Genomic DNA, 21,591 nt, shown 5'->3' with positions numbered 1-21,591 from the left:
TTTATCAATGCATATGAAGAAAAGAAAAAAAGGCAAGAAAGCAATGTGCTCTCTTAAAATGGGCAGAAATCAAGATTATTGGTTTAAGTAACCCAATTATTTGTCCTTGAAAATGGTGAATACATGTTTGTACCAAGTTTTCCACCTCTCCTCCATCTCAAAATTAGAGGGCCTTACAGTATGATCAATTTTAAGACCAAACAAGGCTATGATTTTGGTAAAAGATAACTAACAAACAGACTGAGTTCCTGTAAGCCTTCTAAGGCTTCAAGTGGCCAACTCAGATGAAAACTAAAAATAGGATCAACTTAATCAGCAAGAGCTGTTGAAAAATGAATTTCAGTTAGAGGCTTGGATCAATTTAAAATTTAAAAAATTAATGTGATTCTTCTGTCCAAAATTACATTTCATTTTAGACATATATTATGTCTATACGTTAGATATATATGTTGGACATATATATATATATATATATAATTGCCCAAAATATCTGCTTTCCATTAAAAAAAAATCTTACCACTTCCACAGCAGTAAGAATGGATGAAAATTTCCAACTAAGCATAACTCAAAAGTTATCAAATTCGTTTAGATTAGTGGCCAAGAAGAACTCGGGGGACAGCTTTCCACGTGCAGCCTTAGAGTCCAAAACTCTAACTCAAAATTCATTTTAGACCATTTCGTTACTCAGTCGTCAAAACGTACCTCAACCCGGAGTATCTCGCTGCTCCACGAACCAGCAGCGGGCAAGGCCTCGAGTTGGAACGGGAAGCCACTACCAGCCAGCGGCCCGAGCCCTCGGCCCCGGGGGAGTGCACTTCCGGGACGCCGGGTGGGGGCACTTCCGGGACTCCGGAGGGTGCCGGCTATGCCTCATGCACACTCGGTTCCGGGGTGCTAGCCCAGGCCCGGCGCCGGAGGCAGGGGTTACGCCAGGTCGTGGGCTCTAAGAACAAGACTGATTCAGTTCCCGCGTCTCTCAGCACGAGAAGTTTGAGGGAGGAAATTTGGACTTTGGAGTCGGCCCAGCATGGGGCTGCGGTCCAGGCCTGCGGCGAGAAGAGCGCCCGGGTCGCCCTTGACCCAGGGGAGTCGTTGCCTCCCGGCGTTGTTACGATCCTCGTAAAGACCAGGTATGTGGTGGGAAAAGGAGGAGCACGCTAACCGCGGGCTCCCGGGCCTCCCCTGCATCCGCGAGGAGGCGCACTGCCCGGTGGAACACGCGGCGCCAGCTGCGGCCTGGACCCTGGCTCGGGGCACCGTGGGTTTGAGGCCCACTTCTGGGGCTGGTGCACGTGGGCGGCTTGGGTTGCGGGGTCATGCTCTCAATGTCCCACGCAGCTGGTCTGTGAGCTGCCTCTCAGCCACCCCAGTGACTCCCGGCCGCGCTTTGTACTCTCTCCGCGCTCTGCATTCGCAGAATGACCTTGACCCAGGAATGCCAGCCCTGGGCTTTGGGAGTCTTCCGCTTAGGGTGAAAGGTGGGGATGGAGAATGGGAACCCGGTGCACTTGGCATATTTTTCGTTGAAACCCGGAACCCACTCCCTCCCTGGTGCCACAGCCGAACCTGGCCTCCCAGGCGGGGTGCGGGTAGGAGGTGGGGGGCTCGATCTGCCCTAATCGTAAATCATCTGTCTGTATGACTGACCTCGATCTATTTCCAAACAAAAGGGTTAAGCTTTGAAACAACCTAAGTAGTTGTTGATGAGAAAAATGTAAGCGTTAGGTAACTAGAATTGTTAAAAATGAATTTCTCGAATGTGGGGTGTGATTTTATGGTAAGATACTAGGGTCTGTAAATGTAATGACACCCATTAAGCAAGGGTGCTTAAACAGCATTAAGCAAGGGAAAAGGAGCCCAGTTTTGAATACATACACACTGTTGTCTGGTATCCATTAGTTGTTTAATGTCTGGCCTGAATGACTAGTCCTAGTTATAAATCTGCAGCTAAAATTCTGTTCATTTTGGCCAAGGAACTGTATGTGGCACATAACAAAAGTTTGATGTTAGCATTATTATAACTTTATTAATATAATCAATATAATATTATTCAACATGTCCTGAAAATACAAGATACTAGTTAATTCTCCATATAAACTGAAAATAACATATTTGTATGTTAATGTGGCATAACTTAAAAGGACTAAACATTGCTGTTTTTTATTCACACGTACTTAGCGTGCAATTATTGTTAACGTTTTCATTTTCTTGATCCGATGTTGGTGAAAACTGATATTATGTTAGTCAGTTGACTAGAGAATGTTATTGTGTAGCCAACATTTATCAATTTCAAGAAAATTTTCGATGAATAAACGTCTTTTATACAAATATTCATATACCTGAAGTAAGTGCTCTGAATTACATAGGATATATGAATATTATGTTCCTTTTGCTGTTGGTTTACCCAGGATAATTTTTCTTACCTTTACATTTGCAGGGTTGAAAATCATACTCTCATACTCTTTTCAACTAAGGATATTGCTGTATTATCTTGAATTTCCTTCAGGGCTTGATGATATTATCAGTGAAAACTTTAGGTAATTCTGATGACCAGAATTAAAATGGGAAGCCAAGATATTTATCTTGAAGAGAGGAGAACAGAGAACTTTGTAAACATGCTTCTCAGGAAGCAGTTATTAATAGCATTTTCCCCCTTCCAATTCTCCAGTTTTTAAGAGCAGCTGTTGAAAATGTTTGTCTCAGAAAATTACAGAAATAATTAAAGTTATTTAAGCATAAAATAACCAGTTTCATAATAGGCCCAAATTTTCATCAGAAATATTAAGTACCATTCGGCTAATTTAATAGATTTCTAAACTTTAGTTATATTTTCTGTGCTACAAATATTTTCCATAAGCCTAATTTATGCTAAGGAATAGTATGTCCTTTGATGAATGCTTACTCTGAGCACGTACACAATTGGTGATTAGTTTTGTATTTTGTACTCTATACCTGTTGCAAAAAAAATGCTTGTTTATCCTTCTACAAGCCAGACACGGTTCAATGAATGCCAAAAGCAAATGACTATAGAACTCTAAAATAGTAGGATTTTTAGGATTATGATATTTAGGTTTCATTTATTTTATCCATCGATTTTCATTAGGAAACTGGTAATGAGAATGACAGAATTCAGGAGTTAAAAAAAATCAAATTAACACCCTGCTGATTGCAATAAAGACTATGAAGTAATCCAATACCTGCAACCTAGCTAAAGAAGTTCACATCAATTGCAACGGCATTACATATAAAAGCAAAGGTCGGTTCTGCTCAATACATTTGGCCTATTAATTCACACTAGAAAACTGGTTGCCTAAGTAGTAGTGCTCTGGACTTGTAAAGACCTCCAAACCCAGTTAAAGTGACAGGAAAAAAGACAAAAAGAGCAACCTAGCAATTTTCAGCAGGGAGCACAGTTATCAGAAAGCTGGGGCCGCCTTTACCCCAATCACAGGTTAAACCAATTTGATTTCTAACAATGAAAGCACCTTCTGCTTATTCTTGAGTTACAGCACATCCCTGTGTAAACAGCCATACAATAGAAAGCCAAGGCAGGTGATATGCAGCAGAACAAAGCATCAAGGCCAAGCAAAGGAAATTCTGCACTAAGATGAAATTTTATCATCTTATTTAATTAAAAGGTGGTAGGTAGAGTAGGTAAGAAAGCTATAAGCAGACACATTTGATAAACTAGGTAAGAAAAAAAATCATATCTAGGAGGCTGTATGTAGGTATTTATTTCAGATATCCTTGGAAAATTGTGGTTTGGCTCATTGTTTTTGGACTGTAAGAGAGATTTTATCCATTGTTTAAAACATCTCCTGTAATGTAGCTTGAGTAGGTAAAATATGAAAACATACTGCAACATTCTCTCTTTTCCCTCCCAAAGCACTATAATGTAGCTTTTGAACATTTCATCATTTTTCTTTAGTTCTTGGAATGATGTCTGAGAAAGTGCTTGTCCGGTCAAAATAATCTGTAGATACTCCAAGCATATTACACATAATTCCCATTGTTTCTGTTGTCAAGCAAAGAGAAAAATTAATTAATTTACATGTTATAACCGTCATTAAATTCTTTGCAAAATTGATAGGCAAATGCACAGGGAATCAAAGCTTGGTTACATGAAACGGTGGACCAAAATCCAGCTCAAAAAATTGAACAGCTCTTGGACTCCACTTACTCAGTTGTAAAACGGGGGTAATAATCCCACCTATGATTATCTCACAAGGTTGATTCAGGGTTCATTTGAGGAAAATGTTCCTAAAAATGCTTTGAGAATTATAAAACCTCATCCTAATAAAGAGCAAACTTACACAGTTTGATTTGAAACAATACCAACATATTGGGGGAGAATTATGCTTACGGAGCCCCCTGAAATATGCAATACATATATCATTTGAGTCATCAAAGAGGAAATGATTTTATCTTGCCTGGGTCACAAAAGCTGGTCTCCGTTTGCCCTGGTTCTGGTCCATCCACGCAAGAGTTAATCATGATTTGAACACATTTTTTTCTGAAAGGTAGAAATCTCCAGTCAAAAGCCTACTCAGAACATAAGATATGGCTAAGAGTTGCACTTCGGAAACCATATGAAGGGTGTCTGTATGAAGAGTGAAGTGAAACAGGACTATTGAATCATTTTTCACAATACAGTTATGGTATCCAGAATTTGGAAGGGAATTGGAGGATAGTATTTGTAGTTCAAGTCTCTGTCCCATGTATAACTTCCCCCTTTAGAGTGGAAGAGTATACAGTTTGTGTAATTGCATTTCATGGCAATATAATCAATATGAGTTTTACACAGGGAGGTAATCAGATAAATAATTGATCAACACTGGTATGGAAAGCAAACAAAACTGATAATTTATTGTTATCCATGATCATTTTGTGTGGAGTCCATGCTTCTTCCTTCCCTCTCTCCTTCCTCAGGTGTAAGGCTGGCATTGTAATCTGAAGACTTTTCCACCTTCTCCTATTCACTCCTCCAATAGATGTCTTGGATTCCTAATTCATCTTGGTATATGCTCCTCAGTGAACCTGAACTTTAATGCAAGTTGTGTAAACAGATAAGATGAAAAAGAACTAAAATTTTCATTTATGATGTATTATTGGAGAGCTCTGAATGGGGTTAGAAAGGAGGGAATTCTTTTTTAAAGAATTTATTGAAGTATAGTTGGTTTACAGTGTTGTGTTAATTTCTGCTGTACAGCAAAGTGATTCAGTTATATACATATATATATATATGTATATGCACACATTCTTTTTCATATTCTTTTCCATTGGTTTATCACAAGGTATTGAATATAGTTCCCTGGGCTAAACAGTAGGACCTTGTTGTTTATCCATTGTATATATACTTGTTAGCATCTGCTAATCCCAACCTCCCAATCCATCCCTTCCCCACCCCCAAGTCCCCTTTGGTGACCACAAGTCTGTGCTCTATGTTTGTGAATCTGTTTCGTAGATAACTTTGTGTCATATTTTAGATTCCATGTATAAGTGATATCATATGTTATTTGTCTTTCTCTTTCTGACTTACTTCACTTAGTATGATAATCTCTAGGTCCATCTATGTTGCTGCAAATGGCATTATTTCATTCTTTTTTATGGCCGAGTAGTATTCCATTGTATATATGTACAATATCCTCTTTATCCATTCATCTTTCAATGGACATTTAGGTTGTTTCCATGTCTTGGCTATTGTGAATAGTGCTGCTGTGGACATAGGGGTGCATGTATCTTTTTGAATTGTAGTTTTGCCTGGATATATGCCCAGGAGTGGGATTGCTGGATCATATGGCAACTCTATTTAGGTTTTTGAGGAAGCTGCATACTGTTTTCCATAGTGGGTGCACCAGTTTACATTCCCACCAACAGTGTAGGAGGGTTCTGGAAGGAGGGAATTCTAATGGAAATTACTTTGGAGAAAAATTGTGATGCGTTCCAACATATATCATCATCTCATTTTATCTTTTATGGAATTTTTTGTAAAATGCATATAACTCACTTTTGCTTGTAAATTGTGTATACATTTTGTAAAATTCATATAACTCAAATTTACACGTGAAGTAAATTTATGTTCTGGGAATACAACAGCAATTTGAGTAGTGTTCACAGCTAGTGTGGACTGAAATTTGAAGTTGCTTATAGAAGGCTAATCTCAGGTGGGTTATGTAGAGATGGGAAGAACAGAAATAGCAAAATGTTAAAAATCAATAACTGGACAATAGATAGGAAAGGAGATACAATAGTTGGAAGAGTCAATGATACATTGTTTTTGACAAGGGTCCCTGGTTAAACAATTAATAAAGAACATCCAAGAGAAACTGCACATTATGTAGAATAGTGGAGAAAGATGATGAATTCTGTTTGAAACATTATAACTAAGAATGAGTACAGTACCTCCCATTCAAGGTGAGTGTGCAAAAATATTACAGAATGTGAAAGGAAAGTTAACTGTGAGAGATAATAAAATACTTATATATACAAGCATTCTGGAGTTGAGTTCACCATAGGAAACATTACAAATATTATAGCAGTCTACATTTGATTTTAAAGTGAGTATGTTAAGAATTCTTAATGGGATTTTTAAAAAAGAATACAACCCATGAAAAAGAGCAGGAGATTTTGAAGTAGCATGCAAAAAAAGAATAAAGTACAGACAGGTATAAATAAGTAACAGCTCTAGAAATGAAAATTATATAAGAAAAAGAAGCATAAAAACAAGAAATACAATCAAAGAGAGAATTAGGAAGCTTGATGATAATAATAAGGAATTTATCCAGATAAAGAGATTGAAAGATCAAAAAGACCAGTGAAGATAGCATCTAACAGCTTTGATAGAAGTTCCAAAAGGAGGACAGAGAGAATGAAGGAGAAGCATATTTAAAGAGAAGGTTCACAAAAAAGAAGTAAAAGCAAAAGCCCCAGGGGGCTCCTCAGGAGAATGGAATGGAAGACCCATCTGTCTCCTTCTCCAAACCCAAGAAAAAGAAATCTTTTTCCAAGGAGGAGCTGGTTAGTAATGATCTTGAAGAGACAGCTGGCAGTGGAAGTCTTCCCAAGAGGAAGAAGTCTTTCCCTAAAGAGGAACCAGTTAGTGACCCTGAGAGTCAGGAAACAAGAACGTCACCCCCACCCCAAAAAAGAGGAAATTCTCTTCCAAGGAGGAGCCACTCAGCAGTGGGCCCGAAGAGGCTGCTGCCAGCAAGAGCAGCAGCTCCAACAAAAAGAAAAAGTTCTAAACATTATCCTGGGAAGAGTAGAATGGACATTTCCCTAGTGGGGCATCACTTGCAGAGATATTTCTCAGCCCATCCCCTGTATCCCAATAAAAATAAAAAAAATTCATGAGAAAAAACAAAAAGAGAAGTTTCATCCACTCAGCAAATATTTACGAAGGGTCCACCTGGATAAGTTTTTCTTCTAATCGTAGAGAATATTTAAACAAGAAAAAATTGGCCATTCCCACACTAATTTTATACTTTACATTATGCCTCAACATTTCCAAAACTTAAGAAATACTTGAGGCCTCTGAAAGTACAAAACAAGTGCTGGGCAGAAACAATAAAAATGAATCTGGGCTCAATGAGTGAATGACACTCATGTTTATTGTTCATAAAAAAAGTTCCTTAAAATTAATTTAATTTGTAGTAAGAGTGTTCACATCTTTCCCTTCATCGTTTTTTCGTGTATGTCTTCTTTCATTCCTCTTGATTATTCTAGCTTGAGATTATTTCTTTAAGAAAATTTTTTTTAAAGTATTACAATTTGTTTTGTATTTTTTATTTTCTAAATCACCATTTTTGCTTTTTCTTTATTAATTTCCTACTCTTAGGCATGTTTTCTGATCTTTTATTCACTTCTTGGAATGGATAACTCATTTATTCTGTTCTGTTAAAAAAATATTGAAAGTCTTGAAATTTCTGTGTTGTAAGGTTTGGCACCACTCCACCTGTGTGTGTGTGTGTGTGTGTGTGTGTGTGTGTGTGTGTTTCTCATTGTCATATTTCTTTTCTTTTTTTAATTAATTTTTATTGGAGTATGGCTGCTTTACAATGTTGTGTCAGCCTCCACTGCACAACAGAATGAATCAGCCAGACACATACCGATTTCCCCTCCCTTTTGGACTTCCCTCCCATTTAGGTCACCACATTGCATTAGGTAGAGTTTCCTGTACTATTCAGTATGTTCCCATCAGTTGTCTATTTTATAGATAGTATCAATAATGTATGTGTCAATCCCAGTCTCCCAGTTCCTCCCACCCTACCCCTTTCTCCCTTAGTATCCATACCTTTGTTCTCTACATCTGTGTCTCTATTTCTGCATTGCAAATAAGATCATCTATATCATTTTTCTAGATTCCGCATATATGTGTTATTATTACAATATTTGCTTTTCTCTTTCTGACTTACTTTACTCTGTATGACACTCTCTAGGTCCATCCATGTCTCTACAAATGACCCAATTTCATTCCTTTTTCTGGCTGAGTAATATTCCATTGTATATAGGTACCACATCTTCTTTATCCATTCCTCTGTTGATGGACACTTAGGTTGCTTCCATGTCCTGGCTATTGTAAGTAGTGCTGCTATGAACATTGGGGTGCATGTGTTTTTTTGAATTATGGTTTTCTCTGGGTATATGCCCAGTAGTGGGATTGTTGGGTCATATGGTAGTTCTAGTTTTATTTTTTTAAAGAACCTCCATACTGTTTTCCATAGTGGCTGTACCAATTTACATTCCCATCAACAGTGCAGGAGGGTTCCCTTTTCTCCACACCCTCTCCAGCATTCATTGTTCATAGATTTTTTGATGATGTCCATTCTGACCGGTGTGAGGTGATACGTCATTGTAGTTTTGATTTGCATTTCTCTAATAATTAGTTCATTATCATATTTCGTAATCTTATAAAGTTTTGAAACATTTTTAAGCTTTTCCAAATGGTAAATTATTTATTTATAGGTTGTTTATTAAATCTAGTTTTATTTCCTTATAGTAATTTCTGCCACTTAAATAAATTGAAAAAATTGAAGTATTTTGTTGGCTTTTAAAAAAGAATTGTATTTGTAATTTAGAAGGTACAGAGTTAGATTTTTTATCAAAACAACAATTATTTATGCTTTCTATAATTTAATAATGTTTCTTTTCCCACAAAATCTGTTAAAAATCAGAAATATTTATGTTGGCCTTTTTTACAAATTTTTATTTTTATATTTAAATAGATATTTAATAAAACAACATTTTAAAATTATAAGTCATACATTTACTCAATTAAAACTTTTTTCTTTCTTTTAATATATCCACAATCACAGCTGTTTATTATTCTAATTTAATCCTTTCTGCGTGTGCTCAGGGTGTCTCATTTACAACATAACATAAAATAGTTTAACAATCTGAGAGTTGTTTTTAATTGTAGAGTAGTATAACTTTTATTTTTTCATATTTTGTTCAAGATGCTTTATTTTTCTAGTTTTCTCAATTTATTACACTTCTCATTTCCATTTTTGTTGACTGATTTTAATGAAGATATTATTTAATTATTTGCCATTTCAAGTTAAATTTTATAAAATAGAAAAACAGTTTTTAAAATCAATGTCAAGAAAAGCATGAAATATACAAGATTACACTACACAAGATTACGAATTAAGTAAAATAAGTAAATTAAATTAAACTATATAAGTAAATTAAGTAAAATAAATACATAAATGAGTATATTATATATAAACCTCCTCCTCTAATAATTTATTCTGATAATTCCACATTCACAGATTAAAAAGGCATCACCTAATACCAAGCAGGATTATTGTTCTGTGTGTGTATGATACAATCCTCATCTTTGTAAAGCGTCAGTTATGTGTTTTTTTAGGAAACTATTTCAACATATTATCAGTAGAATTAGCTAAAGTTAGGAAATTACTTCTGAATATGAGAAGGTTATAACTGAACATTTGTGAGGGGATATAAATAATAGCAAAACTTTACTGTCTGCCAGGCAGTGTGCTAAACACTTTGCATGAATATGATCATTTCAAAAATATATACAGAAAAATAAGTGCAAAAGCAATAAGAAATACAAAAGAAGAAGTATTTCCTTTAAATAGATGTCTCAGGACTTCTCTGGCGGCGCAGTGGTTAAGAATCCACCTGCCGGGCTTCCCTGGTGGCGCAGTGGTTGAGAATCTGCCTGCCAATGCAGGGGACATGGGTTCAAGCCCTGGTCTGGGAAGATCCCACATGCCGCGGAGCAACTAGTCCCGTGAGCCACAATTACTGAGCCTGCGCGGCGTCTGGAGCCTGTACTCTGCAGCAAGAGAGGATGCAATAGTGAGAGGCCCGCGCACCGCGATGAGGAGTGGCCCCCACTTGCCACAACTAGAGAAAGCCCTCGCACAGAAATGAAGACCCAACACAGCCATAAATAAATAAATAAATATTTAAAAAAAAAAAAAAAGAATCCACCTGCCAAAGCAGGGGACTCGGGTTCGAGCCCTGGCCCAGGAAGATCCCACACGCCGCGGAGCAGCTAAGCCCGTGTGCCACAATTGAGCCTGCGCTGTAGAGCCCGCGAGCCACAACTACTGAGCCCGTGCTCCTCAACAAAAGAAGACACCGCAATGAGAAGCCTGCGTGCTGCAATGCAGTGTAGCCCTTGCTCACCACAACTAGAGAAAGCCTGCGCACAGCAACAAAGACCCAACACAGCCAAAAAAAGAAGAAAACCTGCCATCAGGCACAATTTAAATAGGTGTCTCCAAATATTCTACAGTGTAGCTTTTTACCGCTGGCAGACCTTCTTTAAATTCAGGCATTTATTAAATGTGCTATACATTTATATACATTGGCTTAGAGTTTTTATTCATAGTACTTTTATATTCGTGTAAATCTTATAAAATAAAATTTTAATCTAATTAGATGTTTAAAAATTATTCTTTCTGTATTTGAAATTATGAAATCTTAAAGCATTATAAAATGCCTCATGGAAGAAATACTATTTTTATTTTAAGGAATATTAAAGTAAAATAAAAATTTGTGACTCATAAAGACACTTTGCTTTTACACTTTCTGTTATTTTTCTTACAAATGGCACATGAATGTTTTAAAATTAATATATTGAAAAGATGATATAATTTTAATTCAAAGTTTCAAAAAGAAATGAAAGCCTAAATCCAATTTGAAAACCTAGAGTTCTCACTGGGTGTGAATGTATTTGTATGGGTGTAATGTTTGTCATCAACAGAGAAACACAACAGAGTCACTGTCAAATTGGGTAAGACAATTATTTAAAAAGCAACACAGTTATATTACTTGTGCGTATACACACACACATACATGCATACACACACAGTGGAATACCAATGGGGCACTAGTTCTTGAATGCACATTGCTTAAGGACCAGACCAGAGAGGACACCTGAATGCAAACTTAAAATCCCTGAGATGAATTGTCTCTGAAATTCTTACTGGATATGGAGAAGTTAAAATCTTGTTTAATCGAGCTTCTTTGTTTTTTTTAATTAGGAGACCCTTACAAGCAAAGCAAATGGGGATATTCTCTCCCTGAAACTTTTTGTCAATAGTCAAGTTTATAACGTAAGGGTGATTCAAGTGACAGATTCAGTGTCAAAGATGAGGGGCTTTGCAGGTCATTATTTTTTTCAACCACAAGCCACCCACACCTGCTAAAACAGAAGCTAAAGAGGCAGGTGGAGGAAAAAATGTTCTAGAGCAAGGTGTAGGTACCAGGTCTGTTAAAGGATTTACCATGCCACCTACATGCACAGAGATTTCAACAAAAGTGTCTCAATCCTTTAGGAAATTGACTCTGACATCCAATTCATTAGCTGTTTATTTTCTTCTTTGTAAAAGACATAGCAAACAAAACCAGAATATCCTCTATGGTTTTTTGGTAGCTAAAAAAAAGGGGGGATTTGTAACTTTTAATAAAAGAGGTGGAAAGTAAGCTAAGACTAGTCTATTTGTTCATTTCTGAGATATGCAACTTTTATAAAGAAAGCCAGGAGAGGGACTGAACTGACTTGTTGTGCTGTGTTCAATAGAAGCAACGAGCCACATCCATGTCAAGAGGAGAAAAGCAAAAGAAGGCTTTAGCAAACAAGCAAGTCTATGATATTTAATTTCTCTAACTATGTAATTGAATTCTGAATGCTAGGTGATTGCTTTCATATTAATTTTTTTAGTAGAGAAATTAAATATAATCCAAGAGGAAGTCATGACTGACTAGCTCAAATTCCACATTCCTCTTGTCACTTGGCTCCAAGTCTGTCCTTCAGTGGGCACTTCCTAACTGCTTGGTGTTCACTGATGATGGCATGACCAGCATTCACGACTGCATGCCATGAGCTAGCAGAGTCTCATCTCCGAGTAAATAGCTTTACTTTCAATAGCCCCAACTTGGTCAAGTAACTGATTCTGTATTCCTCTCATTTCTCTAAGGATCTCCTAGCAGAAATCCAGTTCTTTGTAGCACTACAAAAGAAGACGACTGGCTTAAATTCCACAATTCTCAGTTCAAAGTGTGGATTGAAAAAGCAGAGGCATTCTATGACTGTTAAAATGTTTTTTTCTCTCATAGACAAGGGTTGGAAAGGATTCAGGGGTAACAGACAAGCGTAAGCAGTGCACAATATTGTGAAGACAAGTGCTCCACAGTGAGACCATGAATATAAGGAGTGAAAGCTAGATCAGAGATGAGCATTGATTTAGAAAGGGAGTTCTCCCAGTGTTGGGGGAGTGATGCTTAAACTTCCAGAATTAAGTTATAAGTTTAAATGAACTAATATTGAATTTCTCTCTCACTTTGGCAAGTGGTGTGTTTAAATCAGATATGACTAGAAATAGAAAAATAAAGAAATATACTATTCCTTATCCCCAGGGTCATGGATAAATTCGTAACAGTTATTTATAATGCAGGAATTATCTTCTACTTGTTAATTATTGGAGACATACACCAAATAGCTCATGCTTCTTCTGAAATTTTGTTTTAGTCACCCCCCCCCCCAAAAAAAAAATTCAGACAAGCAGAGGTTAGGGTTAGGGTTAGGGTTAGATCACAGGTAGCCAACCTGACTGTGAGTGAAATGTTTCAGGCTGCTTTCACATTTAATAAACATGTTCTTGACTTTGCCTGCCACACTCCATCTTACTTTTTGTTTTGTAAAGCACATAAGTAAGGAATTTCTGAGTGCTACATAATCAACCAGGAAAAGACCTTCTTCCTCTAACTCAAACTGAGAATCATCTCTAAAGGAAAATTCGAGAGTTGAAGCAGGACCAGTTTTATTCCACATTCCTGACATCATTGTGCACAAATGAATTCAAATTAAATGAGTAATAGGGCATTTCTTGCAGTGTTATTTAGGGTACTAAAGTTGGAAATAATCTAAATGCCTCACAACAAGGTAACTTGTTAAGTACAGCAAGTATGTAAGAATTAATATGATTTACACATTAAACTTACGTTTTTAGAAAAACGATTTATTGACACAGAAAGTGGCATGGAAATATAACTAAACCATCCTAAAACGCATTTTAAAAGAAAATATTCCAGAATATTATTGGTGCTAATTTTGGATGATGGAATTATCTCCAAGCTTTATTTTCTCTGCTTTTCTTAACTTTTTTGATACTTTTCTAAATACTTTTATAACAAGATTTATGTGTTAAAGGCCCGTGAGCCATGGCCGCTGAGCCTGCGTGTCCGGAGCCTGTGCTCCACAACGGGAGAGGCCACAACAGTTAGAGGCCCGCGTACCGCAAAATATATATATATATATATATATATATATGTATATATATATATATCTCTCAAGTGAAATCTAGAAATCAGAAAAAGTCTGATTGCTTAAAGGGGAGTAAGAGAATAACTTTGGGACTCTATTATGTTTAGTTTAGGATCAATAAACAAAAAGAAAACAGCAGCAACAAATATCCCACTCACTTCTGATAAAGGAAAATGAAATGTCAAAGAATTTCCAAACTTGGAAACTATAAATTTCAAGTCAGTTCGTTATTACTTTTCAAAGAAAATGGTAAAGTTTTAATTCCTATTTAAATGCTTATTACAGAAAAACAGCCTATCAATATTAAAAGACAAAAGTGGGCAGAGAAAGTATTGAATCATTAAGTGCTGTAGTCACGAAAAGGAGAAAAATGCCATTTCTTTACTTAATGCTGCCTTAATTTAGAATAAGACTTTAGTTTTCCTTAGCTGTAAGGTACAAGTTTGCCAAAATAAAATATTGATTTGCTACCTATAATTTCCTCTGTGATAAAACACAAAGATAGTTATTTATGTGAAGATTAAATGATTTTTCAAAAGTGTAAATTGTGAAGATAATAAAGCTTTGCATTAAATTAGTGGTACACACTGCTATATTTAAAATGGGTAATCAACAAGGACCTGTTGTATAGCACAGGGGACTCTGCTTAATGTCATGTGGCAGCCTGGATGGGAGGGGAGTCTGGGAGAGAATGGATACATGTATATGTATGGCTGAGTCGCTTTGCTGTGCACCTGAAACTATCACAACATTGTTAATCGGCTATAATATAAAATAAAAAGTTAAAAAAAAATAAATCAGTGGTAAAGAGCTCAAAGCCCAGCTGGTGATTCAGTACTGTAATGACTTCCTGCTTTCTGCTCACCCCTTCTCTTCACTTGGAGTTGGCAGTTGAGTCCCTTTAAGGATTGAGGCTTACAGTGAAGCTTCTATGCATTTCTGGATCTTTGTCCTGCTGACACAGGTCATTCTCCTTTAGGAAGGATGAGGAGGCTGGAAAGCAGTCGGCCCAAGGGAAAGGGAGTTTTCAAACCTGAGCTGTCCAAGTGTCGGTGTGGAATAGAGTGGGCCTGCGGACTCAGGGTCTGACAGAGGCAGCAGCTGAAGAAAAGCAAATCTGCAAGCCCTTCTGTCAGATCTGTCCCAGCAGGTGTCACTCACAGGCCTTTCCATCATTGTCTGGTGAATCCTGAGCTGACCCTCCACCTAGTGAATCTTTGTTTCTGTTGCATCTTTAGGCTTTGAGAAATGACCCTGTGATTTACAGAGACTTTTGTCTTAACTCTTTATCCTCCAGTCCCTCAAGCTTCAGACTTCAGTAAGTGTTGGGAGGGGAAAGTCAGCCAGATGGTGAGGACCTTGAGCCTCCTGTCTTTCTTAGAATCCCCACAACCACCAACGGCTCTGCTGGTTCCTCAGCAGCAGCATCTGCCTGGTCCAAGCCCAGACCTCAGTCAGAATTATAGGTGGACCCAAAGAAATAGCAGCCTCTGGCTACCTCAACAGGCCTGTCATCCAATTTTTTCTGTTCGGAATGGTCAGATTGTTGAATCTCTGATAAGTTTTTGCCCTCTTAGAAGCAGCTCTCTATTAACAGTTCTCAGCTTCTTGCCCCATACAGGAAATTGCAAATGTCCGAATATTTAAAAAAGTGCACATTGAGTGTCAGTTCATTTTTCTTCAGTTCTCTTTTTCCCTGCTCTCAAATCCCAGATGCCTCTGAAATAGACTTCCCTAGGGTCCACAGGACCCGGAACTCCACCGACAGGGCTAACTGTGTATCGTGGGGCCACTGAAAAATGAAACAAGGAACACCTTGTTCAAAAACGGTTAAGCAGAGCCTAAGCCAAGTGCAGAGGCCTCCAAGGGAAGGTCCTGTGTGAGGGCGCAGGTCACACACCCTTGCCTCTGGCTTGGTCACTGGCTTCAGGAAACACTGAGAAGCAGACTAAATAAACTGACTTCACCTCTCCTTCTGCTCACTCTTTTTAAATTGTAACTCATTGTTACAATGGAAGAGGGGCAGGATATATCTCATATATTTGCAAAGAAACAATCATTTATTTTTTCTCTTTTATGGCAGTGTATACCTGTATTTCAGTTTAACTTTTTGCAAGCATGGAGCTCTTGATTAAAATGAGCAAGGATAAGTTTTTCATATCATGTTTGGAATGATTTATATCTTTTACTGCCATCTCCACCTGTTGACCAAGGAAGTATTAAAAGTGTTAGTACCCAAAGGAATGGGAATAAAATCTTCAGAATATCAGAATGTGCAGCTATGAAATTATGCGCATATGAGGGAACTTCAGAGACATCTGTATTTCATCAGATCTCTGCCTTACTCTGGAAGGATCTTCTTGGTAATTTCTGTAATTTATGGTTACAGTTGTCCACATTTTGTAGGCTGCTAATGTCAGCATTTTGACTACAGATGCCTCATGCTTTCAGCAACTCTGGCAGAGGTTTCCACTGCTCAAGCACTAAATTACACTAATATGTGAGATAATAAAATGTGCTAAATGGCACACAGCATGATATATTTGCATAATTCTTTGAAATGCTTCATGTCTCTTAAAAATCTTAATGGAAAACATCTTGTGTTTCCTTATTAGGGTTTTCTCCTTATTTGCGTTAAGCACAGGAACTGCAGCTTTCCTATAAAGATCTTCAGGACCCATTTTCAGGAAATGAGCCATTGAGGAAAACCCTGTAACAAAGACCTTGATGAGCTTCTAAAACTAAGAATAGAGAGGACCCAAGGCTTGTCTTCCTCATGTGATTCCGACACTACAGTTTAGTAGTCCCTGAATTTATGACGCTGAAATACATGAGTGAGGCTATTTTTTTTTTAATCTCTAATGCCTAAAAGGCCGTGTATGTTACCACAATGTAAAAATTAGTGGTTAACTATTTTAAGTTAAATAACTTAATAACCTTTAAATAACCCATGCCTCTCATGAAAACCTTAAACAGGGCTCGGAGAAAGCAATAACCACCTCATCTGTGGATACGGGATAAAGGCTGTTTCTTTGTAGTGCTGGGGATTGTCAAGAACAGAGTAGAGAATTGCCTTTGATTAGGTTTCTCTCTAAAGGCAGTTTTCTCTCTATCACAGAAAATTATGACATCACCTTAGGATGAACATCTCCAGTTGACCAAAACCCAATCATCTTAGCATATGAGAAAATAAGGTGTCTGTTATGCGCTGGTATAGAACTGAACGAAGGTCGGGAATTCTCTCATGTCATTTGTTAGCTTCAGTCCAGTATTTTAAAATTTCTTAGGTGGAAGGATGGGGTGATGAGTATGTATCTCCAGATACTTACACTGATACAGAAATATATTTATTTAATAAACTAAAGCAAAATTATTTTTTATGAAAACTATGGTATTCTCCCTCTACTGATCTTAGTTCATGATAAGAGGTGTACTATATAGAAATAATCAAATACAAATCATTTCTCTCCTTTGGGTAATAATTTCAACAGCAGCAGATGTAATCAGAGTAGCAGCTATTCTGCCTCATGGGAAATATTTTTTCATGGTTGCCTCAAACCTGTCGCCAATTTTAGAAATGAAGAACAGAAAATTATTACTCAGACCCCCTCAACACCGTGAACTGCTCTGAGCGTTACTTGTTGATTTAGTTGAAATCAGGTGCTTAAAATACCATTCAGTATACTAAGTGCTTAAAAATGCTAAGGTAAAGATGAACTATCTTCAGGGTTCATCAAATAAACTATAGATGGAGAGGTGCTATTGGTGAACAGAGAGCGGTTTTAAAAATATTTAACTGTTTAAGTGCTGATGATACAATGTAAATTTTTTTTTATGAAGGATATTATACATTTAGTTCATGATAGGGTTTTTGTGTTTGGTATATTTTGTGTGCTGCAGTTTGGTAATAGCTTATTTAATTGCCAAAAGGTTGTGGTGAAAACAATACAGAAAAACATTTGAACTTCGTATAGTACCCAGTATTATTGATTTGTCAGTCAACTACCATTTTAAAAATTAATCAGTTCCTTTAAATAGTTACACATTACTAAAACATATCATAAATCTTTATGGATTTAAAAAGTCGAAATTTCCCTAACATTTACACATTTACTGGAAACAAACATAATCACTTAAAAATTTTTAATTAAAATCACAATTCCAACATATATTCTCTTAACAACTTTAGCATTTTAAAAGCAGACAAATTATAAAAAGTAATTATAAAACCAATTGGAATATTTATAACAGAGGCTACAATGTTATTGATAAGCATTATTTATAAATGCCACTTACCTAAATTTGCATCTTCCTTGCCATTGTTTTTATTCCTGTCTAACTTTATCTTCCTATGGTCTTAATAATCTTACTGGAATAAAATGAAAAATAAGTGTTGTCTTAGATAAGTCAATTCTCAAGATCTGGGTTATTAATCAGTTATTTCTTTTCAAGGCCCAGGTCCTGACAAGCGTGTCAAAGTTATTTAAATCCATGTCACTGAGCATCATGCTGAACTTCTAATTTATTGTTACACCTAAATTGTGCCAAATCAATAATACTTAACATCTATGCCTTTACATTAGCTTTGGTTTTATGCAACCCATGGTTCATCCCTAAATGATATGCTTTTATCATTACCCATTTTCTTGTAATTATATTGACATGCTCTATTGCCACTAGTAAAACTATATTTAAAAAAAATTTTAATTATTACTATTAGATCTAGCTGGAGAATTTTTCCCCTAGGAGATAAAGTTATCTCTGCATTTTAAGACATTTGGCTAATTGGTTTTCTTAGAACATTGTTAAATGCTCTTTCTACTTATTTGCTATGTGTGATGACTAGTGCTAACGCTTGAACTCTCTTTGTAACTAATTAATACGTGTGTCAATCATTGTTGATCAGTCATCCTTCAGTTAGGGTGAGGGTGAGCAAACTATCCCAGGCTTGACACCTGTTTTTATAAATAAAGTTTTATTGGAACATGGCCATACCCATTCATTTAGGTATTGTTTATGGCCACTTTTGCACACGTAAACAGAGTCTCACTCATCATGTGATTATATCAAAGATTAAGTCGAAACCCATGCAGTGCCCGTTGACGGTACAGCCTGTGGGGAATTCAGTATGGAGAAAAGCAGGAGGAAGTGGTCTGTGTTTCAGATACACAGCCCCTAGATAGGTAAGATGCATATTGAAGGAAGAATTTTAATGACCCTGGATTCTTGCCTTTCCCCATACATAGAAAATCATTAAAATCATTAACCTGAGAGATCTGTTTTTTGTGATTAACAGTATTCTTTTACCATGGTGTGTGCTTGGCCACATGTATTTCCATAGCCGAAAAATTAATATATATACTGGCTCTTCCCCCTTCCTTTTTGGAACAGTACCTCAGAGCTGTCTGAGAGGCTGTCTCCTGGGCTGTAGTCCTCAGAGAGGTCCCCAAATAAAATTGAAACTCACAGCTCTTACGTTGTTGTTGTTGTTTTTCCTTCATTTGACACAGTATAGAAGTAAATCTGAGTAGTTTCAACAGAGACCTTATGGCCTACAAAAAGTAAAATTTCACCCTTTACTAAAAAATTTTGCCAAACCTTCCTTTAGGGGACAGTACTTATTTTTCTGGAACAATTTAAGTTACTCAAAAGTCCCTGTATGCCTTTTTCCTTGTTTACAGATGTAGAAATATACTGTCTTATTAGGACAGGACTTGGCTAATTATTCAGACACAATTTCCATTCTCTTCTGGGGCACAAAGCTGAACTGTATTTCTCATCTTTTTTATAGTTAGTTGTGGTCAGGTGGTTGAATTCTAGTTATTGGAATGTGAGTAAAGCTAGATTTGAACTGTGACATGAGAGAAAAAATTCTTTATTAAACTCTGAGTTCTAGGAATTTTTAAATAGTGAATAATGCATTTATAAACATATTTACAGAAGAAATAAAATTCACATTTAATGAATGCTCCAATTCATGTGTCTATTATATCTGCTCTTATATTACAACTTTCTTTGTGAACAATTTATATGAACATTTTCTTTCTTTTGAGGATCATTATGAGCTCATGCTTTTCTAAACTTTCAACTTTTCTGATTAAATTTAGTGCTTATATTAACAAAATATATCTCATTATCAAATAAAACATAATAGAACTATTACTGTTTATTATTTTAGATTCAGACTTTTACAGATTCATTAGTAGGATAGTCTTTAAATTGACACTTCTTCATACTTCCCCTAAAATTTGCAAAGTAACTTTGATGTTTTACAACAAAATGTTTCAATTCATGGTGATTTGGGGGACTTCCCTGACACTCCAGTGGTTAAGACTGTGTGCTTCTGCTGCAGGGGGCACTGGTTTAATCCCTGGTTAGGGAACTAAGATCCCACATGCTACGACCAAAAAAAAAAAAAAATTTACTAGACTCAAGGAGTCTGGGGTCCTTTTACTGGAGTATAGCATAGAATCGATATTTACGTGTTGGTGTTGCACAGAGAAGTAGCACTGGTTAAAAGTTCTCTTCTGCTGCTGACAGAGGTGGGGAAATACTGCACTTTTGAATTTCCAATTTTTTCCCCAGTTTATCATATACACCCTCATAGCTTCTCTAGTACAGAGATGCATTGGTGTTCTACCATAGTGACACTTTGACTTACAGTAATCAGTGCTACCGAGCAAGTTAAGAGACAATTGAATGATTTGTTAAATTTGTTTTCTTTCTACTTTCTGGCTGGTAATGATCTCACAACTTTGTTTGCAAAGTAATATAGCAACAGTGTCTGGTGATTTGTTGTTTTGTGAATCATAGATAGGATTTTCCAGTATTGAAAATTGTATAGGGAATTCCCTGGCGGTCCAGTGGTTAGGACTCCATGCTTTCACTGCTGAGGACCCAGTTTCCATCCCTGGTCAGGGAACTAAGATCCCGCAAGCCACGTGGGGTGCCCCCCCTCCCCCCAAAAAAAAGAAAGAAAGAAAAAAAAATTGTATAAATAGGTGCAAAGCAAAGTTTGGATGGTGTTCAACGTGAGCTCTGTACGCGAAGACGCGGTTTGTTACACACGTGACCGTGTACGTTGACTGCCCTGAGAGCAGGGCTGGGGTCCACCCCCTGATGTGTAGAGATGCGTGGTACTCTATTTCAGTTCCTCTTGTGGACAGTCTTCCTTTCTGACGACACAACTTTTGAGGACAACATATACCATGCACATAGAATCATTATTTGTGACCTCTGGCTACCAGAGATCATAAAAACTAAAGCACAGAAAAACAAACCTTCCACCACCAGATTTTGTAATGAGGATAAGGGTGACATCTGGAAATGTGGTAGCCTATGACACTTTGGTCCAAACCAGGTGCAAAACAAAATTCCTCATTTAGAACAAACAGAACATTGAGGAGTTGATTTTTAACTGAAAGTATGGAAATATGAATGTGTCCATAATTTTGGAAAAGTTTGAAATGCTAGGGTAAATAAGAAGTATAAGTGTCTACTTTCAGTAATTACAGTTCTAAAACTCAAGAAAGAATAAAAATACAATTGTTCTTTATATGTCCTGAATGTATGCAGTAGATATTGGAGAAATGAAGAATAATAAACTGTGTACTGTGTTTAACGTTACACTGTGTAGTGTATGATATAGCTTGAAATGGTGGGAAGATTCCCAAATGACAGTTTGAAGTCTAGATTAAAACTGGATAATTACCTTTGTTTCCTAAATGCATCCATTTTTAACTCTTAGACTATGAGTCATGCCTCTGTTTGATTTTCCTTGATATACATTA

General features: G+C 36.7%; 1 long non-coding RNA gene across 1 annotated transcript in view; it reads left to right on the top strand.

The window, feature by feature from the left end:
• Positions 1–851: 851 nt before the first annotated feature.
• The window catches only part of LOC307182590, a 110,151-nt gene continuing 89,411 nt past the window's right edge, over positions 852–21,591 (top strand). The window contains exon 1 of the long non-coding RNA XR_013827213.1: positions 852–1,130. This is a non-coding gene — a long non-coding RNA (uncharacterized lncRNA). The remainder of the gene's footprint in view (positions 1,131–21,591) is intronic.

The sequence above is a fragment of the Stenella coeruleoalba genome (genome assembly GCF_951394435.1).
Source record: "Stenella coeruleoalba genome assembly, chromosome: 2".
NCBI lineage: Eukaryota > Metazoa > Chordata > Mammalia > Artiodactyla > Delphinidae > Stenella > Stenella coeruleoalba.
Note: the sequence above shows the minus strand (reverse complement) of the source record. Positions and strands in the feature narration are given on the sequence as shown.